Source organism: Rhinolophus sinicus, chromosome 2, assembly GCF_057876585.1.
Source record: "Rhinolophus sinicus isolate RSI-liver-muscle chromosome 2, RSI-T2T, whole genome shotgun sequence".
Lineage (NCBI taxonomy): Eukaryota > Metazoa > Chordata > Mammalia > Chiroptera > Rhinolophidae > Rhinolophus > Rhinolophus sinicus.
Genome location: NC_142502.1, coordinates 83,278,966 through 83,296,724, shown reverse-complemented (window position 1 = coordinate 83,296,724; position 17,759 = coordinate 83,278,966). Strand labels below are relative to the sequence as shown.

Genomic DNA, 17,759 nt, shown 5'->3' with positions numbered 1-17,759 from the left:
GTGGCCCAGAAATTGGACTTCTCCTAAATGATTTATGAAAGTAATCTTAAAAATTAAGTGTGTACTTGTGTGAGTGTGTATATATGTGTATGTACTGGACTGTTTACTTTTATTTACTGAAGTATTACTTATGCTGAAAAATTAAAAGCCACCTGCAAATATGACCATGGTACATACAGGATCACTTTAATCTTAACTCTGCCTGCCACACTCTGCAAAAACCACCTACTGAAATGCCAAAACCGTGTTCCCTCCAATCTTGTACATATGTGCGTGTACACACACACACACACACACACACACACACACACACACACATTCTTGGCTGTGACCATGGATTTCCTTGCCTTCGGCATTAATGGTATTGGCATTTAATATCCTTGCTTTCCTTGGCCTTCGATTCAGCCCTCTTGTATGGACTCAGCTTTAGTATCCTTGGCTGCTTGGGTCTCATGTTATTTCAGTGAGTTGTATCTTAACCCACAGCTCTCTAGAGACGACCCACAAATGTTTCACTGACTTTATCCCCTAACACAGCTATTCTTAGGTACCAACTCCACACTTTATAACCATTCAATGTATTTGTCATATGCTTTAAAAACTTACAGCCATTAAAAAATTATGTGCTAAGACTATGTAAGACTGGAGAAAAATAATATAAAATTTGCATAAACACAGTTACATTTATATGACCAAAAGCATAGGCACTGGAAAAAAGACTAGAAAGAAATGAAGAAAAATATAAACAAGGTCTTTTGTTTCCTCCCTCTTCACGTGCTGCTGTAAAGAATCTACTGAATGTAAAAATGTGTTGAAAAGCAAAGTTACTTAGACAATATGATATACATAAAATATACTGTACATCAAATATATATAAAATGTACATCAACAAATATTAAATGCATCTAATGTATAAATGACGTATATCAAATACAAATATAAATATATATAATGCTAATTGATATGCATAAGCAGAAAGAGTAGCAACATTTTATACTTGCTGACTTTTGTCTCTGCATCTAGTAGGGTTAGGTTCAGGGGCAGGAAACATAAAACCCCAAATAGAGGTAGTTTAAACAAGATGAAATTGCATTGCTCTTTTGCCTAAAAATCAGGTGGATGGTTTAGGGTGATATGGTTTTCTTAATATCAGTTCCTTCTATTATTGTTGCTCTACCCTGTATGACTTAAATGTCAAAACCCATGGGGGTGGCAATCTGCTTTTCTGACAGCTGGCTGAATGATCGGAGAATAAGAGAAAACTGATTTTTTACACTTTGTTAAGAAACATCTTTAGAAACTTCTATGGACCATTTTACATCAGCCAGAACCTAGTCACATGTCTCCATTCAGCTGAAAGGAAGTCAGGGACATGTAGTCTCTATTCAGGATTTCCATGATCACAGCTAAATATCTATTCCTATGGAAGACAGAGAAAACTATTGAAAATTCACCATTTCTGGCACAGTCTCAAGAATTCCACAAATTTTAAAATATAGTTGTCAAATATAAGTTGTGGAATTGTATTCTCTTCATAGGAGTTTGACCACACATTACATTTATTCTTCAACCTCCCCATTCTATTAACATCTCTTTTGACATACATCATCTGGATATGAATTTCTTAATTGTTTTAGAATTTTATTCATTTTTTCTCTCATTTAATATATGTCTTTTATAACTTAAGTATTTGCTCAGAACCAGAAGCATATGTCTGCATTTTTATTGTTGTTGTTGTTGTTGTTTTCCTGAAGGTTGGGAAAAATACTCAGTCTACACAGGCACAACCCAGACGTTCAAAGGCATTCAATACTCTGAGGGAGAGCAGTGAGTAAATAAATGTCCCAACTTCCCTTTCCTTTTTTGGGACAAGTCTGAGGTGTCTTCCAACAATGGCTCTTTAGGGGGTTCCCACTGAGAATTAGCCCCTATTTCCCACAGTAATAACTAGTTCAGTAACATACTGTTTATTGGCTTTATGCTTTTTATCTTTCACTCAGCCTACTCCTTAAATTTTGGTCTTAGATAAAGGAGCTGCACCTAAATCCTTTTAAATAAACCATCTGCATCTAAATCCTTGCTTTGGGCTCTGCTTTTGTCAAAACAAAAACTAAGAAATGAATTATCATTCTTAGGTTCAGTTTGAATTACACCTGTGATTTTTGTCTCATCACCTTTTTCTTTCTCTTATGTATAGAGTTGTTACAGTTTATTTCCCCCATCTTTCCGATGCTTGTAAAATTTCATTTGTGCTTTCATTCTCCACTTAGTGTTTTAATGTGTCTGTATCCTCTCTTCTTTGCCCCTTGTTTTACACTCAGTATCAACATTGGGATCCCTGTCATGTGTCTTCACACTTCAATATTTAAGTTTCACTGCTAGTGAGGTGAGAACAAATAGCAATGGTTTGTCTGAAACCTGCTGGCTGGTGTATTATCCCACTAATAATAGAAATAAGGACTCCTTTATGTTTACCTCTTTGTAATAGTCACTTATTTTTACCCAGGGCAGATGACTATGTTTGAAGAAAGTTCTCTAAATCTTTAATTTACCTAAAAATAGAGGAATATTGTGGGCTATGGTGAAAAGCTCACATTACAGTTATGATATTTTGAAAGTTAATTGTGAAGTATTTCTTATTTTAGAGGTCAGTTTTATTTTGGAGAGTTTCTCTTGCTTCTTAGGTCTTTGGAAGAAGATAGATTTAGAAGGTTTCTTCCCAGGTCACAGAGTTAGTGTTTTATTTTGTATTCTTCCTTTTGCTCTCCCCTAGGTGTATAGGTATATTTTCTGCTAAGAATTCAATAGCAGGGACTTTCAATAGTTGCTGTTACTTAAAGAGGTTAAGGCACACTCATGGGATTGCTAGAGGCAGAGTGGAGCCAGCAATACAATGTTGTAGTTCTGTTAATCCTTCTGTGTTTTTACATAGAGTGCTGGAAAAACATCTTGGGTAGAAAGAGTTTTTCTGTCGAGAATATGAGAGCAATTATAAGAGGCAAGTCTTTGCCTTCTTCAAATATTGTGCTCATGAGCATGGCTCCAATCTTGCTATGGGACACATTTAATAATATAGTAATTCCAGTAGTGATAATAGTGCCTAATAGGCTTTTATTAAGTGATTAGCCTTCCTGGTTATACCCCTCCTCCTTTTTTTTCTTTAAGATTTATGGATTCCAGTACTTTTGTAAATTATGTACTTTAGAAGTATATGGAGAAATGTATTCTGAATAAATCTTGGATATTATAGTGTACTCATTATTTCAACTAATGTAATGAAATGTAATATATTGACAAAAAAGAATGATTCAACTGGGGAATTTCTGGTCAAGATGACAGAGTAGGTAAACATTCTGCTTGCTTCCTCTCACGACCACATCAAAATTACAACTAAACTACAGAAAAACCATCACTGAGAATTGCCTGAAGTCTAGCTGAATAAAATTCCTACAATGTGAGGACAAAGAGAAGAAGCCACCGAGAGATGGGTAGGAGGGGTGGAGAAGCGGAACAGGCTGGTCCCAAACCCACATGTGGCATTTACAAATTAGGAGGGATATCTTGGCTACAGAAGACCTCTGGAAGAGCGAGGCTCCCCAGCCCAGGGTTCTAGTGCCAGAAATAGAAGACCCTATGTTTCTAGCTGTGTAAACCAGCAGAAATTATGGCTGAGTGAAAGAGGATGGCTGGAGTTCTAGGTGCTCCACTTAAAGGGCCCAAACATGGACTTATTTGCTGACAGACTCACTCGCTCTGAGCTCCAGTGCTGGGGCAGCAACTCAAAAGATGCCAGGGACACACAGGAAAAAAATTTTTTGGCTTCAGGTCAAGGGCTGGAGCGGCTGCTTTCTCCCAGAGACTAGTGCTGGCAAAAGTGATTGTTCCTTTGTTAAGTCATTTTCCTCCGGTGTGCAGACTCAGGCAGCCGCCATATCTGAGTCTCCATCAAACTGGCTAAAACCATTCACCCTACCCTGGTGATTTCCTGAGACCCCGCCCCACACAACTTGCAGACTCACCCAAGTCTTTTCCACAGCTTTCTTCATACAAATGACCTGTCTTGACTTACACTGCAGACTTTCCTAAAATCTCTCAATAGTTAAAAAAAAAAACCAAGCAAGCAAGCAAGATCTGGCCTCGGTGTGCCCCATACCTTGTGCTGAGCAGCCCCAAGCCTGGCGCTAGTGGCAGCTGGCCTCAGTTCAAAGCTTTGCCTCTCCCAGGACCTCTAAGCCCAGTGGGAGTGGCTGCCATCTTCAGATTGCTCTGTGGCTCATGCCAGGTGTCCCTGGTCAGGACACAGGCTGCAGCTGAATTTGCCCTGTGGTGGGGCCCCTCCCAGGAGGCCTCAGGATTTGAGTGCCCGGTGGCTACCTTTAGACATCAGACCCAAATAGAACATCACCGAGCTGCCTCCTCAGATGACATACCCAAGAGCAGACTGGGCAGGCACAAAATCCCCAAAAAAGTGAATCCTGCTCCGTAGGGTCAACCCCTGCACAACAGCTCCTCCACTATTGTCAGGGGAAGTCTTCAAAACCAATCAGCCTGAGGGTCAATACCTCCCACTGACAAGCAGCAATCAAGGATCCCCTACAACAGAAGGTCACACATAACCCACAAAAGGGACCTACCTGGAGCACTCAGTTCAGGTAACCAAGGAGACTGAGCCACTGGGCACCACAGGGCACTTACTACATGAGACCACATTGCTAAGCACGAGAGTCATAGCAGTCCTACTTAATACATAGAAACAAACACAAAAAGGCAGCCAAATGGGGAGACAAAAAATGTTTCCAAATTACAAGAACAAAACAAAACTCCAGAAAAAGAACTAAACAAAATTGAGACAAGCAATCTACCAGACACAGGGTTCAAAACATTAGTTATAAGAATGCTCAAAGATTTGAGTGAGAACCATAACAAAGAGACAGGAAACATAAAAGTGGAGAGAGAAAACATAAAATCAACCATTCAGAAATAAACAATACAATAACTGAAAGGAAAAATACATTAGAGGGAATTAAAGTAGATTTGATGAGTAGAGGATGGAGTCAACAATTTAGTAGATAAGGTAGCTGAAAACACCTAATCAGCACAGCAAAAAGAAAACAAGAATCAAAAAATAAGGAGAGTTTAAGGGGCCTATGGGCCAATATCAAATGTACCATCACAGGGTGTACCAAAAGAGAGAGAGAGAGAGCAAGGAATTGAAAGCCTATTTGAAGAAATAATGATGGAAAACTTCTATAACCTCGTGAAGGAAATAGTCATAAAAGCCCCGGAAACACAGAGAGTCCCAAAAAGATGAATCCAAAGAAGCCCACACCAAGACACATCATAATTAAAATGCCAAAGATTAAAGACAAAGAATCTTTAAAGCAGCAAGAGAAAAGCAATTAGTTACCTACAGGGGAGCTCCCATAAGACTGTCAGATGATTTCTCAACAGAAACTTTGCAGGCTAGAAGGGTTTGGCAAGAAATATTCAAAGAGATGAAAAGCAAAGATGTATAACCCTGATTATTCTACCCAGCAAAGTTATCATTTAGAATCAAAGGGTAGATAAAGAGCTTCCCAGATAAGAAAAAGCTAAAAGAGTCCATTACCACCAAACCAGTATTACAAAGCATGTTAAGGCAAATTATTTAAGATGAAAAAAAAGATAAAAAATATAAATAATAAAATGGCTATAACCACGTATCTATCAACAATTACTTTAAATGTAAATAGATTAAATGCTCCAATCAAAAGATAGGGTGGCTGAATGAATAAGAAAACAAGACCCTTACATACGCTACCTATCAGAGACTCACTTCAGACCAAGAGACACACAGAGACTGAAAGTGAAAGGATGGAAAAAGATATTTTATGAAGAAAAAAGCTAGTGTAGCAACACTAATATCAGAGAAAATAGACTTTAAAACAAAAGCTATAGCAAGAGACAGAGAAGGATCTAGTAATTTCACTTCTTGGTATTTATCCAAATAACCCAAAATGTTACTTTGAAGGGACATGTGCATATACTCATTGCAGCATTGTTTATAGTAGCGTACATATGGAGTCAACCTTGGTTTCCATCAATAGAGGAATGGATAAAGAAGCGGTGAAACATATATACAATAGAATATTACTCAGCCATAAAAAGAATGAAATCTTGCCATCTGCAGCAACATGAATGGACCTAGAGGTTACTGTGCTGACTGGAGCAAGTCAGACAGAGAAAGACTAATGTCATACAATTTCATTTTACATGTGGAATCTAAAGAACAAAACAAACAAACAGAAACAAACTCACTCATACAAGGACATTTTGATGGTTGCCAGCTGGGACAGAGGTTTGGAGGTTGGTTAAAATGGGGAAGGGATTAAGAAGTATAAGTTAGTAGATACAAAATAGTCATGGGGATGATGTAAAGTATAGCATAAGGAATATAGTCAATAACATTATGTATGGTGTCAATGGGTACTCGATTTATCAGCTGATCACTTTATAAGATACATAAATGTCTAATTACTCTGTTGTACACCTGAAATGAATATAATATTGCATGTCAACTGCAATTAAAAAATAAAACAATGATTTTTAAAAAGTCTGTATTGTATTGGCAGAACTCTAGACACACATATCAATAGAACAGAATAGAGAATGTAGAACTAGACCAACACAAATTTGCCCAAATTACTTTTAACAAGCATGCATAGGCAATTGTAGGCAAATTCAGTAGGCAAATGGCGCTGGAGCAACTGGGACAAAATAACAAGAAAAACAAACTTCACCCTAAACATCACACCTTATTCAAAAATTAAGTTAAAATGGATCATGGCCCTAAATGTCAAACTATAAAACTATAAAACTTAGAAAAAAAACTGGAGAAAATATTCAGGCTCTAAGGCTAGGTCAAAGAGTTCTTAGACTTGAAATGAAAAGTATGATGCAGAAAATGAAAAACTGAGAAACTGGGCTTCACTAAAATTAAAACATTTTGCTGTGCAAAAGACTGTTAAGAGGATGAAAAGATAAGGCACAGAGTGGGAGGAAATATTTGCAAACCACATAACTAACAATGAGCTAGTATCTGGAATACATAAAAAGAAATCTCAAAACTCAACCATAAAAAAACCAAATAATTAAATGCTCAAAAGATGGCCCATTTAATGGGCAAAGACATGAAGAGAAATTTCGTGGAAGAAGATAGACAACTGGCAAATAAACACATGAAAAGATGCTCAACAGTTTTCTCTGCTAGGGAAACACAAACTAAAATCACAATGAAATAGACTACATAGAATGGTTAAAATACAATGACAACACCAAATGCTGGTAGGGATACAGAGAGAAACTGGATCACTTAGACATTGGTAGTGAGAATATAAAATGGTATAGCCACTCTGAAAACAATTTGGCAGTTTCTTTGAAAAATAAACATGCAACTACCATATGACCCACTCCTGGGCACTTACCAAGAGAAATGAAAGCTTATGTTTACACAAAACCCTGGATGTACACGAAGGTTTATAACAGCTTAATTCACAAGAATCCCAAACTGGAAATAATCCAGGTGTCTTTCAACAGATGAACAGTTAAAGTAACTGTGATACATCCATACCATAGAGTACTACTCGGCAATAAAATGAACTAACAATTGATACACACAATAGCCTGGATGAATCTCCAGAAAATTATGAGTGATCAGACCCATTCCCAAAAGGTTACATACTCATACTGTCTGATTCCTTTCTCAAAATGGCAAAATTATAGAAATGGAGAGCAGATTAGTGGTTGTTCAAAGAGGTTAAAGAGAAGGTAGGGGCACGAGGAAAAGGTGAGGCTACAAAAGGGCAACATGAGGGGTCCTTGTGGTGAAGGAAATGCTGTGTATCTTGACTGCATCAATGTCAGTCCTGGTTGTTGACACTGTACTACAGTTTTGCAAGATGTTAACATTGAAGGGAACAGGATACAAAGGACATGGGTTCTCTCGGTATTTTTCAGAACTGTATGCGAATTTACAATTATGTCAAGATAAAATATTTAATTTAAAAAAAGAATGAGTAAACCTTTCTCTTAAATTTCCATGACTTCTTAATGACATTCCTTTTTGTGTAAGTCATCAACTTACCGGTAACTATAGCTTAAAAATCGTCACAAATAGTTCACTAGCACTCATGATAAGGAATGGGCATGTATAGTGAAGACATAAAAAAAAAAAAAAAAAATCAAATCTGGCATAATAGCACTATTTTCTTTCCATGTCTCTTCAAAATAAACTTTTGAGAATTCTGACAGAATCTATAACCAATCTTCCATGCATAATGGAAAATATAACTATTTATTACATTTTTCAGACAAATAATTGGTACTGTCACATTTTTAAGAAAAGTCATATTAGTAACATACCCATATTGCTGCCAGAGTGTCCCTAGAAACATATATATACAGAGCTTCCCTTTGTAGCTTCTGGAATTGATTGAATATGACCTCATAAACATCAAGCAAGGCAATGCCGATGAGATTATAAATCATTTGTCGCAACTCCTTGTCTCTCATACTTTGACATTCTTGGTATCCAATAACCACCTTCATTACAAGAGAGAGTACAACATGTGAATTTCTCACTGACAGTAAATGGTATACTTCTATGTATACGACAAATCATTTCAACTTGCTAAGTGTATTATTTAAAGCTTACATTATGTTATGTCATATTATGACAAAATATGTCAAAATATCGTATATAATAATTGTGTAACAGCTGAAAAATTCCAGAGTCAACAAAAACTTATGTCAAGTGACATGGACTCACTGTGAAGAATTAAATGCATCAAGGTTAACATCATGTCATGGGTTTAAATTAGCCCTCTTGTTAAATAACTGGACTTATTTTGTTGATTTTCTAACTTTGACACAACCAATGAGAACTTAAGAAGCATTTATTCCTACTTTCTATTCTACATTCCCTTTAATAGACATTTGTATCTGATACTTAATATTTTCCTTTCAAGAATCTTTGCAATTAAAACAAACAAAATCAATATAACATAATCCACCATTTTTGTATCTTTATGACTGGAAAAGGTTAAATCTACTCATAAGGTAATATATTGCTCAATATTGAAACTTATTATTTCATATTCTATTTTTATGAACTGAATATGGCATAATATTGATTACTTATTAGTTTTCAATATTAGTTTTTTTCTATATACTACCTTCAACTCCTGCTTTATAATTTTGAATTTTAGTTAAAATTTTGATTTTTGACCCTTATGAAAATGTAATCACTTGAAATTTTGTGGAAAGACATGTACTAACACTACTTAATTTACTGCAATATATGGTTTCAAGACCGTTTCTTACCTTAACGAACAACAGCTTCCAGGGAAAAATATATACAAATCATATATCTGATAAGGGCTTAATATCCAAAATATATAAAGAACTCATAACTCAATAGAATAAAAATAAATGATCCAATTAATAAATGGGCAAAGAACCTGAATAGACATTTTCCCAAAGAAGATAGATATGATGCTCAACATTTATTACCTTATGAGTAGATTTAGCCTTTCTCTAAGTTATTAGAGAAATGCAAATTTAAGCCACAATGAGACATCACATGCCTATCAGAATGGCCATCATCAAAAAGACAAGAGATAACAAATGCTAGCATCGATGCGAAAAAATTGGGACGCTTATGGAAAACAGTATGTAGGATCCTCAAAAAATTAAAATTAGAACTACTTTATGATCCAGTGATTCTACTATGGGGAATATATCCAAAAGAAATAAAAACACTAAATGAAAAAGATACCTGCAAATTGAATCAGTCATCCAAACCTTCCCAAAAGCAAAAGTCCGGGACCAGATGGTTTCACTAGTGAATTCTACCAAACCTTCAAAGAGGATCTAATACCAATCCTGCTCAAACTCTTCCAAAAAATTGAAAAGACAGTACTACCTAACTCATTTTATGAGCCAATCTTACCCTGATACCAAAACCTGGTAAGGACAACACAAAAAAAGAAAACTACAGACCAATATCTCTGATGAATACAGATGCAAAAATCCTGAACAAAATTCTAGCAAATCGAATAAAACAATGCATTGAAAAGATTATTCATCACGACCAAGTCGTGTTCATCCCAGGGGTACAAGGATGGTTCAACCTCCACAAATCCATCAATGTGATACATCACATAAACAAAATAAAGGACAAAAATCATATGATTATATCAATTGATGCAGAAAAAGCATATGACAAGATACAACATCCATTTATCATTAAAACACTTAATAAAATAGGTGTAGAAGGAAAATACCTTAACATAATAAAGGCCAAATATGAAAAACCCTCAGCTAATCTCATAATCAATGGTGAAAAGCTGAAGCCCTTTGCTCTACATTCAGGAACACGACAGGGCTGTCCCCTATCACTAATGCTTTTCAACATAGTGTTGGAAGTCCTTGCCAGAGCAATCAGGCAAGAGCAAGAAATAAAAGGCATGCAAATTGGGAATGATGAAGTTAAATTGTCACTCTTTGCAGATGACATGATGATATATATAGAAAACCCTAAAGACTCCACCAAAAAGCTATTAGAAACAATCAACGAATACAGTAAAGTTGCCGGCTACAAAATCAACGGACAAAGTCCATTGCATTCCTATATGCTAGCAATGAAACCTCAGAAAAAGAAATACAAAAAACAATTCCTTTTGCAATTGCAGCAAAAAGAATAAAATACCTAGGAATAAACTTAACCAAGGATGTCAAAGACCTATATGCTGAAAACTATAAGACCTTTTTAAAAGAAATTGAAGAAGACACAAAGAAATGGAAAGATATTCCGTGCTCATGGATTGGAAGAATCAACATAGTTAAAATGGCCATATTACCCAAAGCAATATACAGATTTAATGCAATTCCCATCAAAATCCCAATGGCAGTTTTTAAAGAAATAGAACAACAAATCATCAGATTTGTTTGGAACCACAAAAGACCCCGAATAGCCAAGGCAATCTTAAGAAAAAAGAACAGTACTGGAGGTATCACACTCCTTGACTTTAGCTTGTACTACAGGGCAACAATAATGAAAACAGTATGGTATTGGCAGAAAAACAGACACATAGACCAATGGAATAGAATTGAGAACCCAGAAATAAAACCATATAAATATGGACAGATAATTTTTGACAAAGAAGCCAAAAACATACAATGGTGGCCAAGAGATGGAAACAACCAAAATATCCTTCGATAGTTGAATGGATAAAGAAGTTGTGGTATATATACACAATGGAATACTATTCGGCGGTAAAAAAAGATGATATAGGAACATTTGTGACAACATGGATAGATCTTGAGAGTATGATGATAAGCGAAATAAGTCAGACAGAAAAAGCAGAGAAACATATGATTTCACTGATATGTGGTATATAAACCAAAAACAACAAAAGAACAAGACAACCAAATGAGAAACAAAACTCATATACACAGACAATAGTTTATGGTTACCAGAGGGTAAGGGGATAGAGGGGTGGGAGATGAGGGTAAGGGGGATCAAATATATGGTGATGGAAGGAGAATTGATTCTGGGTGGTGAACACACAATGGGATTTATAGATGATGTAATACAGAATTGTACACCTGAAATCTATGTAATTTTACTAACAATCGTCACCCCAATAAACTTAAAAAAAAAAAAAAGATACCTGCAGCTCCATGTTCATAACAGCATTATTTATAATAGCCAAGATACAGAAACAACCTAAGTGTCCATTGATAAATGAATGGATAAAGAATTTGTGATATATATCACATACACATACAATGGAATATTATTCAGCCATAAAAAAACAAGGAATTACTACCATTTGTGACAACATGAATGGACCTTGAAGGTATTATGTTAAGAAGAATCAGAGAAAGACAAATACTATATGAACTCACTTATATGTGGAATCAGAAAAAAAATTAAAAAAAAAACCTCTTAGCTATATCACACACATACACACACACGACATTCCTGTGTGTGTGTGTGTGTGTGTGTGTGTGTGTGTGGTATTAGACTTGTGGTTACCAGAGGTAGAGTGTATGGGGAAGGTAAATTGGAGGAAAGTGGTCAAAAGGTACAAACTTCCAGTTACAAGATAAATAACTCTTGGCCAGGTACTCACCAAAGATTATATAAGCCAAACAAACACATGAAAAGATACTCATCTTTAGCCATTAGTTAAGGACACATTAAAACCACAAGATACCGATTAGAATGGCTAAATTTAAAAATACTGACAATACCAAGTGCTAGAGAGGATGTGGAGTGAATGGTACTTTCACACATTGCTGATGAAAATGCAAAATGATACACCCACTCTGGCAATCGGTGTGGCAGTTTCTTTTAAAGTTAAATATACCTTACATGACCCTGCAATCTCATTCCTAGCAGTACCCTAGAGAAATGAAAACTTATGTTCACAAAAAACTTATAACACAAATGTTTATAGCAACAGTTCTATTCATAATCATCGAAAGCTGGAAATAATCCATATATCCTTCAGTGAGTGGATGTATAAATTGTGGTACATCCATCTAGTGGAGTACTACTTACCAGTAGTACCATGTTTCCCTGAAAATAAGACCTAACCGGAAAATAAGCCCTAGAATGATTTTTCAGGATGACATCCCCTGAACATAAGCCCTAATGCATCTTTTGGAGCAAAAATTAATATAAGACCTGGTCTTATTTTCAGGAAAACATGGTAGTAAAGCAATTGTTGATACGTGCAACAACTTGGAGCAATCTCAAAGGCATTATGCTGAAAGAAGTTAGCATCCAAAGGTTACATACTACATCATTCCATTTATATGACATTCTAGAAAAGATCACTACAGATGGTCACAGACTTACTTTACGATGAGTTCGACTTATGATTTTTCAACTTTATGACAGTGTGAAAGCGAGAGGAATTCAGTAGAAACTGTACTTCAGTTTTGAATTTGACCTTTTCCCAGGCTATTGCTATATGGTGTGATACTTTCTCAAGATGCTGGAAGGCGGCAGCAGCTTCCAATCAAGCCACGAAATCAGGAGGGTAAGCAAGTGATACTCTACAGTGTGGTACCTATTAAATGCATTTCCAATTAAGATATTTTCAACTTTCAGTGGGTTTATTGGGACCTAACCCCACCCTAAGTCGAGGAGCATCTGTAGTTGATTGGTTAGGGGAAAGACATAAAAGGATAGCATATATTTTTGGGGGTGGTGGTGGTGTTGACAGAACTGTTCTATATCCTGATTATCGTGGTGGTTACATGAATCTAAAATTCAAAGAACTACACATCTCTAAAAAAGTTAATTTTACAATATGGTAATTTAAAGATAATAAAATTTAAAGAAAAAAGTGGAATCAGATTTTAATATAGGCAGTGTAATTGTGATTATCAGCCACTACTCCATAGACTTAAAGCACTGTATCAAAACAACTAAGTTCTTAGAAAATGAGTATAATTCTGAGTGCAATAATTAAAGAGCTAGACAGCAATGCTTTATGTAAATATTATTTTCCCAAAATTTAATTTTAAAGATTTTTGCCAACTAATGCAATCTAATAAATTAGAAAAGAGAAGGATGAGTTAACTCACTGATCAACAGGGTTGTTTTTGCATCACAGCCTGTACTTAAGTACAGGTATGATTATATTTACAAAAATACTGAAACACTTTCTAGGTTCAATGCAATTACCTAGGAGGCAGTAGCAGTTATATAAAACCTAGAGAAGTAAACGGCCCTGTCATGCAGGGTGTCATGTGGGGTCTCTGGTCCCGCTCCCCACATAAGAACTCAGGACATGGTGAGGCCAAAAAGGAATACCCACGGAGCCACAGATAGGGTAGTCATACCACTATAGTCTTGCTGGTGGCTGGGTTGGAGACACAGGCAGCAGGAGCCACATGATCTGCAACCTGCCATCCTCTTCTCAGCAACCAACCTCACTTGTTAACTGCAATCCACCTCTGTGCAATCCGCAATCCACAATCCGCGCTTGCTAGGCTTGCTAGTTTAGCCATGGCAGTTATATCAGTGGCTAATGGCTAACTGGTTACAGCTGAGGGCCAACTAGTCACAGCTGATGACCATCTTCTACGGGTGCCAGCACCTTTCCACGTGAGGCCGAGAACTTGGAAACTAGTCTCCTGGCTCTGTCCCCACAGGCCCTTTTCAGAGTCCACAGCTACTTGATAGTGAAGTTACTTCTCTCTCAGGCACCCTCAGGTTCTTATGTCTGGGAGTTGCCTAAAGTAATTCTATGGCAGCTAGTGTCAATGAAATAGTGCAGTCTGGCTCATTCATATTGCAGCTATCTCTCAGCGAGAAATTAGGGAAGGGTAGGGCCTGGGGAAGGAGGGAGGCACCCCAACGCACAGGAAGGAAAGGGGTCTAAAACCTAAGGTAAGAGCTTGGGAGCCTCTTCCCCATTACACCTTACCTAGGCACCTAATGTCCCCAGCTGGTGTCTCCCCGGACTGAGTCGCCCCTTCTCTATCTGGGGGCTGGGTCTGGGCAAGTAGCCCCGAGGTCTGTCAGGCTGAAGGCGCAGCGCTCGCCTCCGCTCCACCTCGCTCCTTCCCGCCCAAGGGGCAATTCCAGGCACCCACACCCTGGCAGATCCGACCCTGGGAGCTGGGAGGGGGTGCCGGGCTGGCCCTGCCGCCCACCTCCTCCAGCTGGAACTAGGGTCACCGCACTCAGAGGCTGGAGGGGGGGTGCGGGGGGTGGAGTGGGGGGGGGAGTGGTCGCTCAGCGGCCAGGGCTGCGGGATGGGATCCCGGCCCCTCCGCAGTCCAGGGAGTAAGGCACATCTCCCGACCCCGGGAGAGGCGGGTCCTTCCCCAGCTGAGCCAGAGGAGTCCTCAGCCCCTGGAGAGGGCGAGCGACTGCAGCGCCGCTGCCGGGGAGTGTGAGCAGCTACTCACCGTCCCTCGCTGGCCGTGGACCGGACGCCTGGTGCGACCCGCTCCTCTTGGTCCCGGCGCAACCGCTGCTGCCGTCACCACCTCCTCCTAGCGATCCTGTGACCCTGGTGGTCTGCCCAGATGGCTTGTGGGGACAGAGTCCCAGAAAGCAATTTCCAGTCTCTCAGCTTCAGGTGGAAAGGTGCTGGCTCAGGTAGTAGTCATCAGCTGTGACTAGTTGGCCATCAGCTGTTACTGGTTAGCCATTAGCCACTGATATAACTGCCCTGGCTAAACTAGCAAGCGGGAATTATGGATTTCGGATTGAGGAGAGGCGGGTTGCAGTTAGCATGGAGGGTTGCAGTTAGCAAGTGAGGTTGGTTGGCAGAGAAACAGAGGTCCTGTTGTGGATAGTGTGGCTCCTGCTTCCTGTGTCTCCAACCCAGTCGCCAGCGAGACTATACTGGTATGACTCCTCTATGGCTCCATGGGTGTTCCTTTATGGCCTCACCAAGTCCTGCGTTCTCATGTGGGGAGCGGGAGCAGAGACCCCGCATGACACCCTGCATGACATGGCTCACGCCCTTTTTCGCTGTTTTAAAAATAACTGATTTTTTGACGAACTTTATTGGCAGTCAAGGCTCAGAACAAATGGTTCTGCTGCAGCTCCGCTAGGGATGTTGGGGTCCTGGAGACTCGGCTCCCCTCATCTGTGGACCCGCAGCGCTGCAGAGCACGCGCTGGGCTTGGTCTGCGCATGCTCCGTGGGAACTCTGTACCCCCCACTCCACCCCAGTTCTGGCTGGTTGCTGAGAGGGCGGTCGCTCAGAGTTCCCGGTGCCTCCGGGGAACCGCGGTGTGCAGTGGGGAGACCGGAGGTGGGCAGGAGCTCCTAGGTCGTGGATTATAGTAAAAATAAAATTGACCGAAGAAGGTCCACGTAAGTTTTGCTTACACTGTGCTCAGACTACCACAGCAATCCAAGGATTTACCCTGCCTTGGATACATACCTTATTTTCTTGACCAGATGGGATCCAAGTGGTGGAGTGAGCAAAAATGTGGAACTCAGTCTAAAACACAAAGTCCGCACGCTGTGACTGGACAAAGTAGACGTCTGGAATAGTTAATTATTTAGAGAACCAAACAAAAATTAAAAGTACCTCTCAAAGGCAATCTAAATTTAGCTTCATTTTTTGTATTTCAAAATAAAATAGAAAAAAAGAGGAAAATACCAAGTGCTGGCAAGGATGTGGAGTAAATGAATATTTCTACCCTGCTGCTGGAATGTATACTGGCACAACTCTTTTAAAACACAGTTTGGCACTGTTGACTTAAGGAACATTCCCTATGACCCCCCAGTTGCACGTGCACGTATACAGCCGAAAGAAATGTGTGTTTATGGTGCACCAGCAAACAGCTATCAGAATGTTCACAGCTGCATTTGTTTTAATTGCCCCGAAGTGGAAATAACCCAAAAGACCATCAACAATATAAAAAATTAATAAACACACAGTTTCCAGATAATGGAATACTACCCAACAATGAGAATTATCTGCAACTAGAGGCAACAGCAGAAACGCAAAGTTGAGCATAAAAAGTCAGACACAAAAGTACATACTAAATCCATTTCTACAAAGCACAAAAACAGGAAGAGTAATCTGCTAAAAGTTAGAATACTTGTGACCTTGGCAGAGAAAGGATGGTGATTGGGAGAGGGGCTTCCAAGGTGCTAATAAGGTTCTTTGTTGATCTTGGCACTAATTACACGTGTGTCTATTCGTGAAAATTCACAGAACTGTACTGTTATGCACATTTTTCTTTTTGTGAATTATACTTCACGTGTAATAATCTTTTAGATTAAAATTTAAATTAAAAATTTAGAAAGTAGTTTCTCCATAATTACAATAGTTTGTAAATGTAAACATAATGATTATTCAAAAGAACTTTAATATCAAGTCGCCAAAGGATTCATCTATAGGATTTGGTTGAACCCTAAAGACATTATGCTGGGTAAAATAAGCCAAGGACAATAGGACAAATATGGTACAATTCCACTTACTTGTATGTAAGGTAGCTAAAGTAATCAAATTCACAGAGATGCAAAATGGAATGGTGGTTGCCAGAGGCAGGCGGAGGGGAGAATGGGAAGTTTAATGGGTACAGAGTTTCAGTTTTGCAAGATAAGCAGAGTTCTGGGAATGGATGGTGGTGATAGTAGTGCAACAATATGAATGTTATTCTGCCCCTGAGCTGTACACTGGAAACGGTTAGAATGGTAAATTTTATGTTAAGTGCATTTTACCACAATATTTTTAAATGGGGAAAAAGGAGAAAATCCTAGTATATCTCAGAAAATAAATCTGAGAACTCAAATTTAAGAGAAACTTCTTGAAGAGCCCCCCCAACCCCCCCAAGTTCTTACCCTGCCTTTCCATTTTCAGGAGATTGTTAGACATTCTCAGAACAATTCTACCTTTTATTTGACTCAAGGCTGTACCCAAGAACACAGCAGAGATTCTTATGCTCCTTTCTGTGAGATAATGGCATGGCAACCTGGCCTTTTAAATCCTGCAGTTGTGCTGTAGCAAAAATGGCAATAGAATTAGTTTGAAGGGCTTTGAAATAAATTTTACCTGCTGTGACAGAAATGAGTTGCACAAAATTATTTTAGAGAAAACATTCTGAAAAGTTGTATTTTTAAGTCATTTAATGATTGTTCAAATCTAATGATTGTTCACTGACCAGGCAGAAAAAATGCTAATTGTCCTTTGCTAGTTTTTACACTGTGTTTGACTCTGATGAGCTAA

General features: G+C 38.5%; 1 long non-coding RNA gene across 21 annotated transcripts in view; it reads right to left on the bottom strand.

Annotated features, from left to right (window-relative positions):
- LOC148758807 (uncharacterized) overlaps positions 1–15,872 on the bottom strand; it is a 210,858-nt gene extending 194,986 nt beyond the window's left edge. For 14 of the 21 annotated variants that reach the window (XR_016020276.1, XR_016020278.1, XR_016020275.1 and 11 more), the window contains exon 1: positions 14,974–15,854. This is a non-coding gene — a long non-coding RNA (uncharacterized LOC148758807). Of the gene's footprint in view, positions 1–14,973 lie in introns of all 21 variants that reach the window. The other 7 variants (XR_016020295.1, XR_016020293.1, XR_016020294.1 and 4 more) reach the window with 5 other exon arrangements.
- Positions 15,873–17,759: the final 1,887 nt, after the last annotated feature.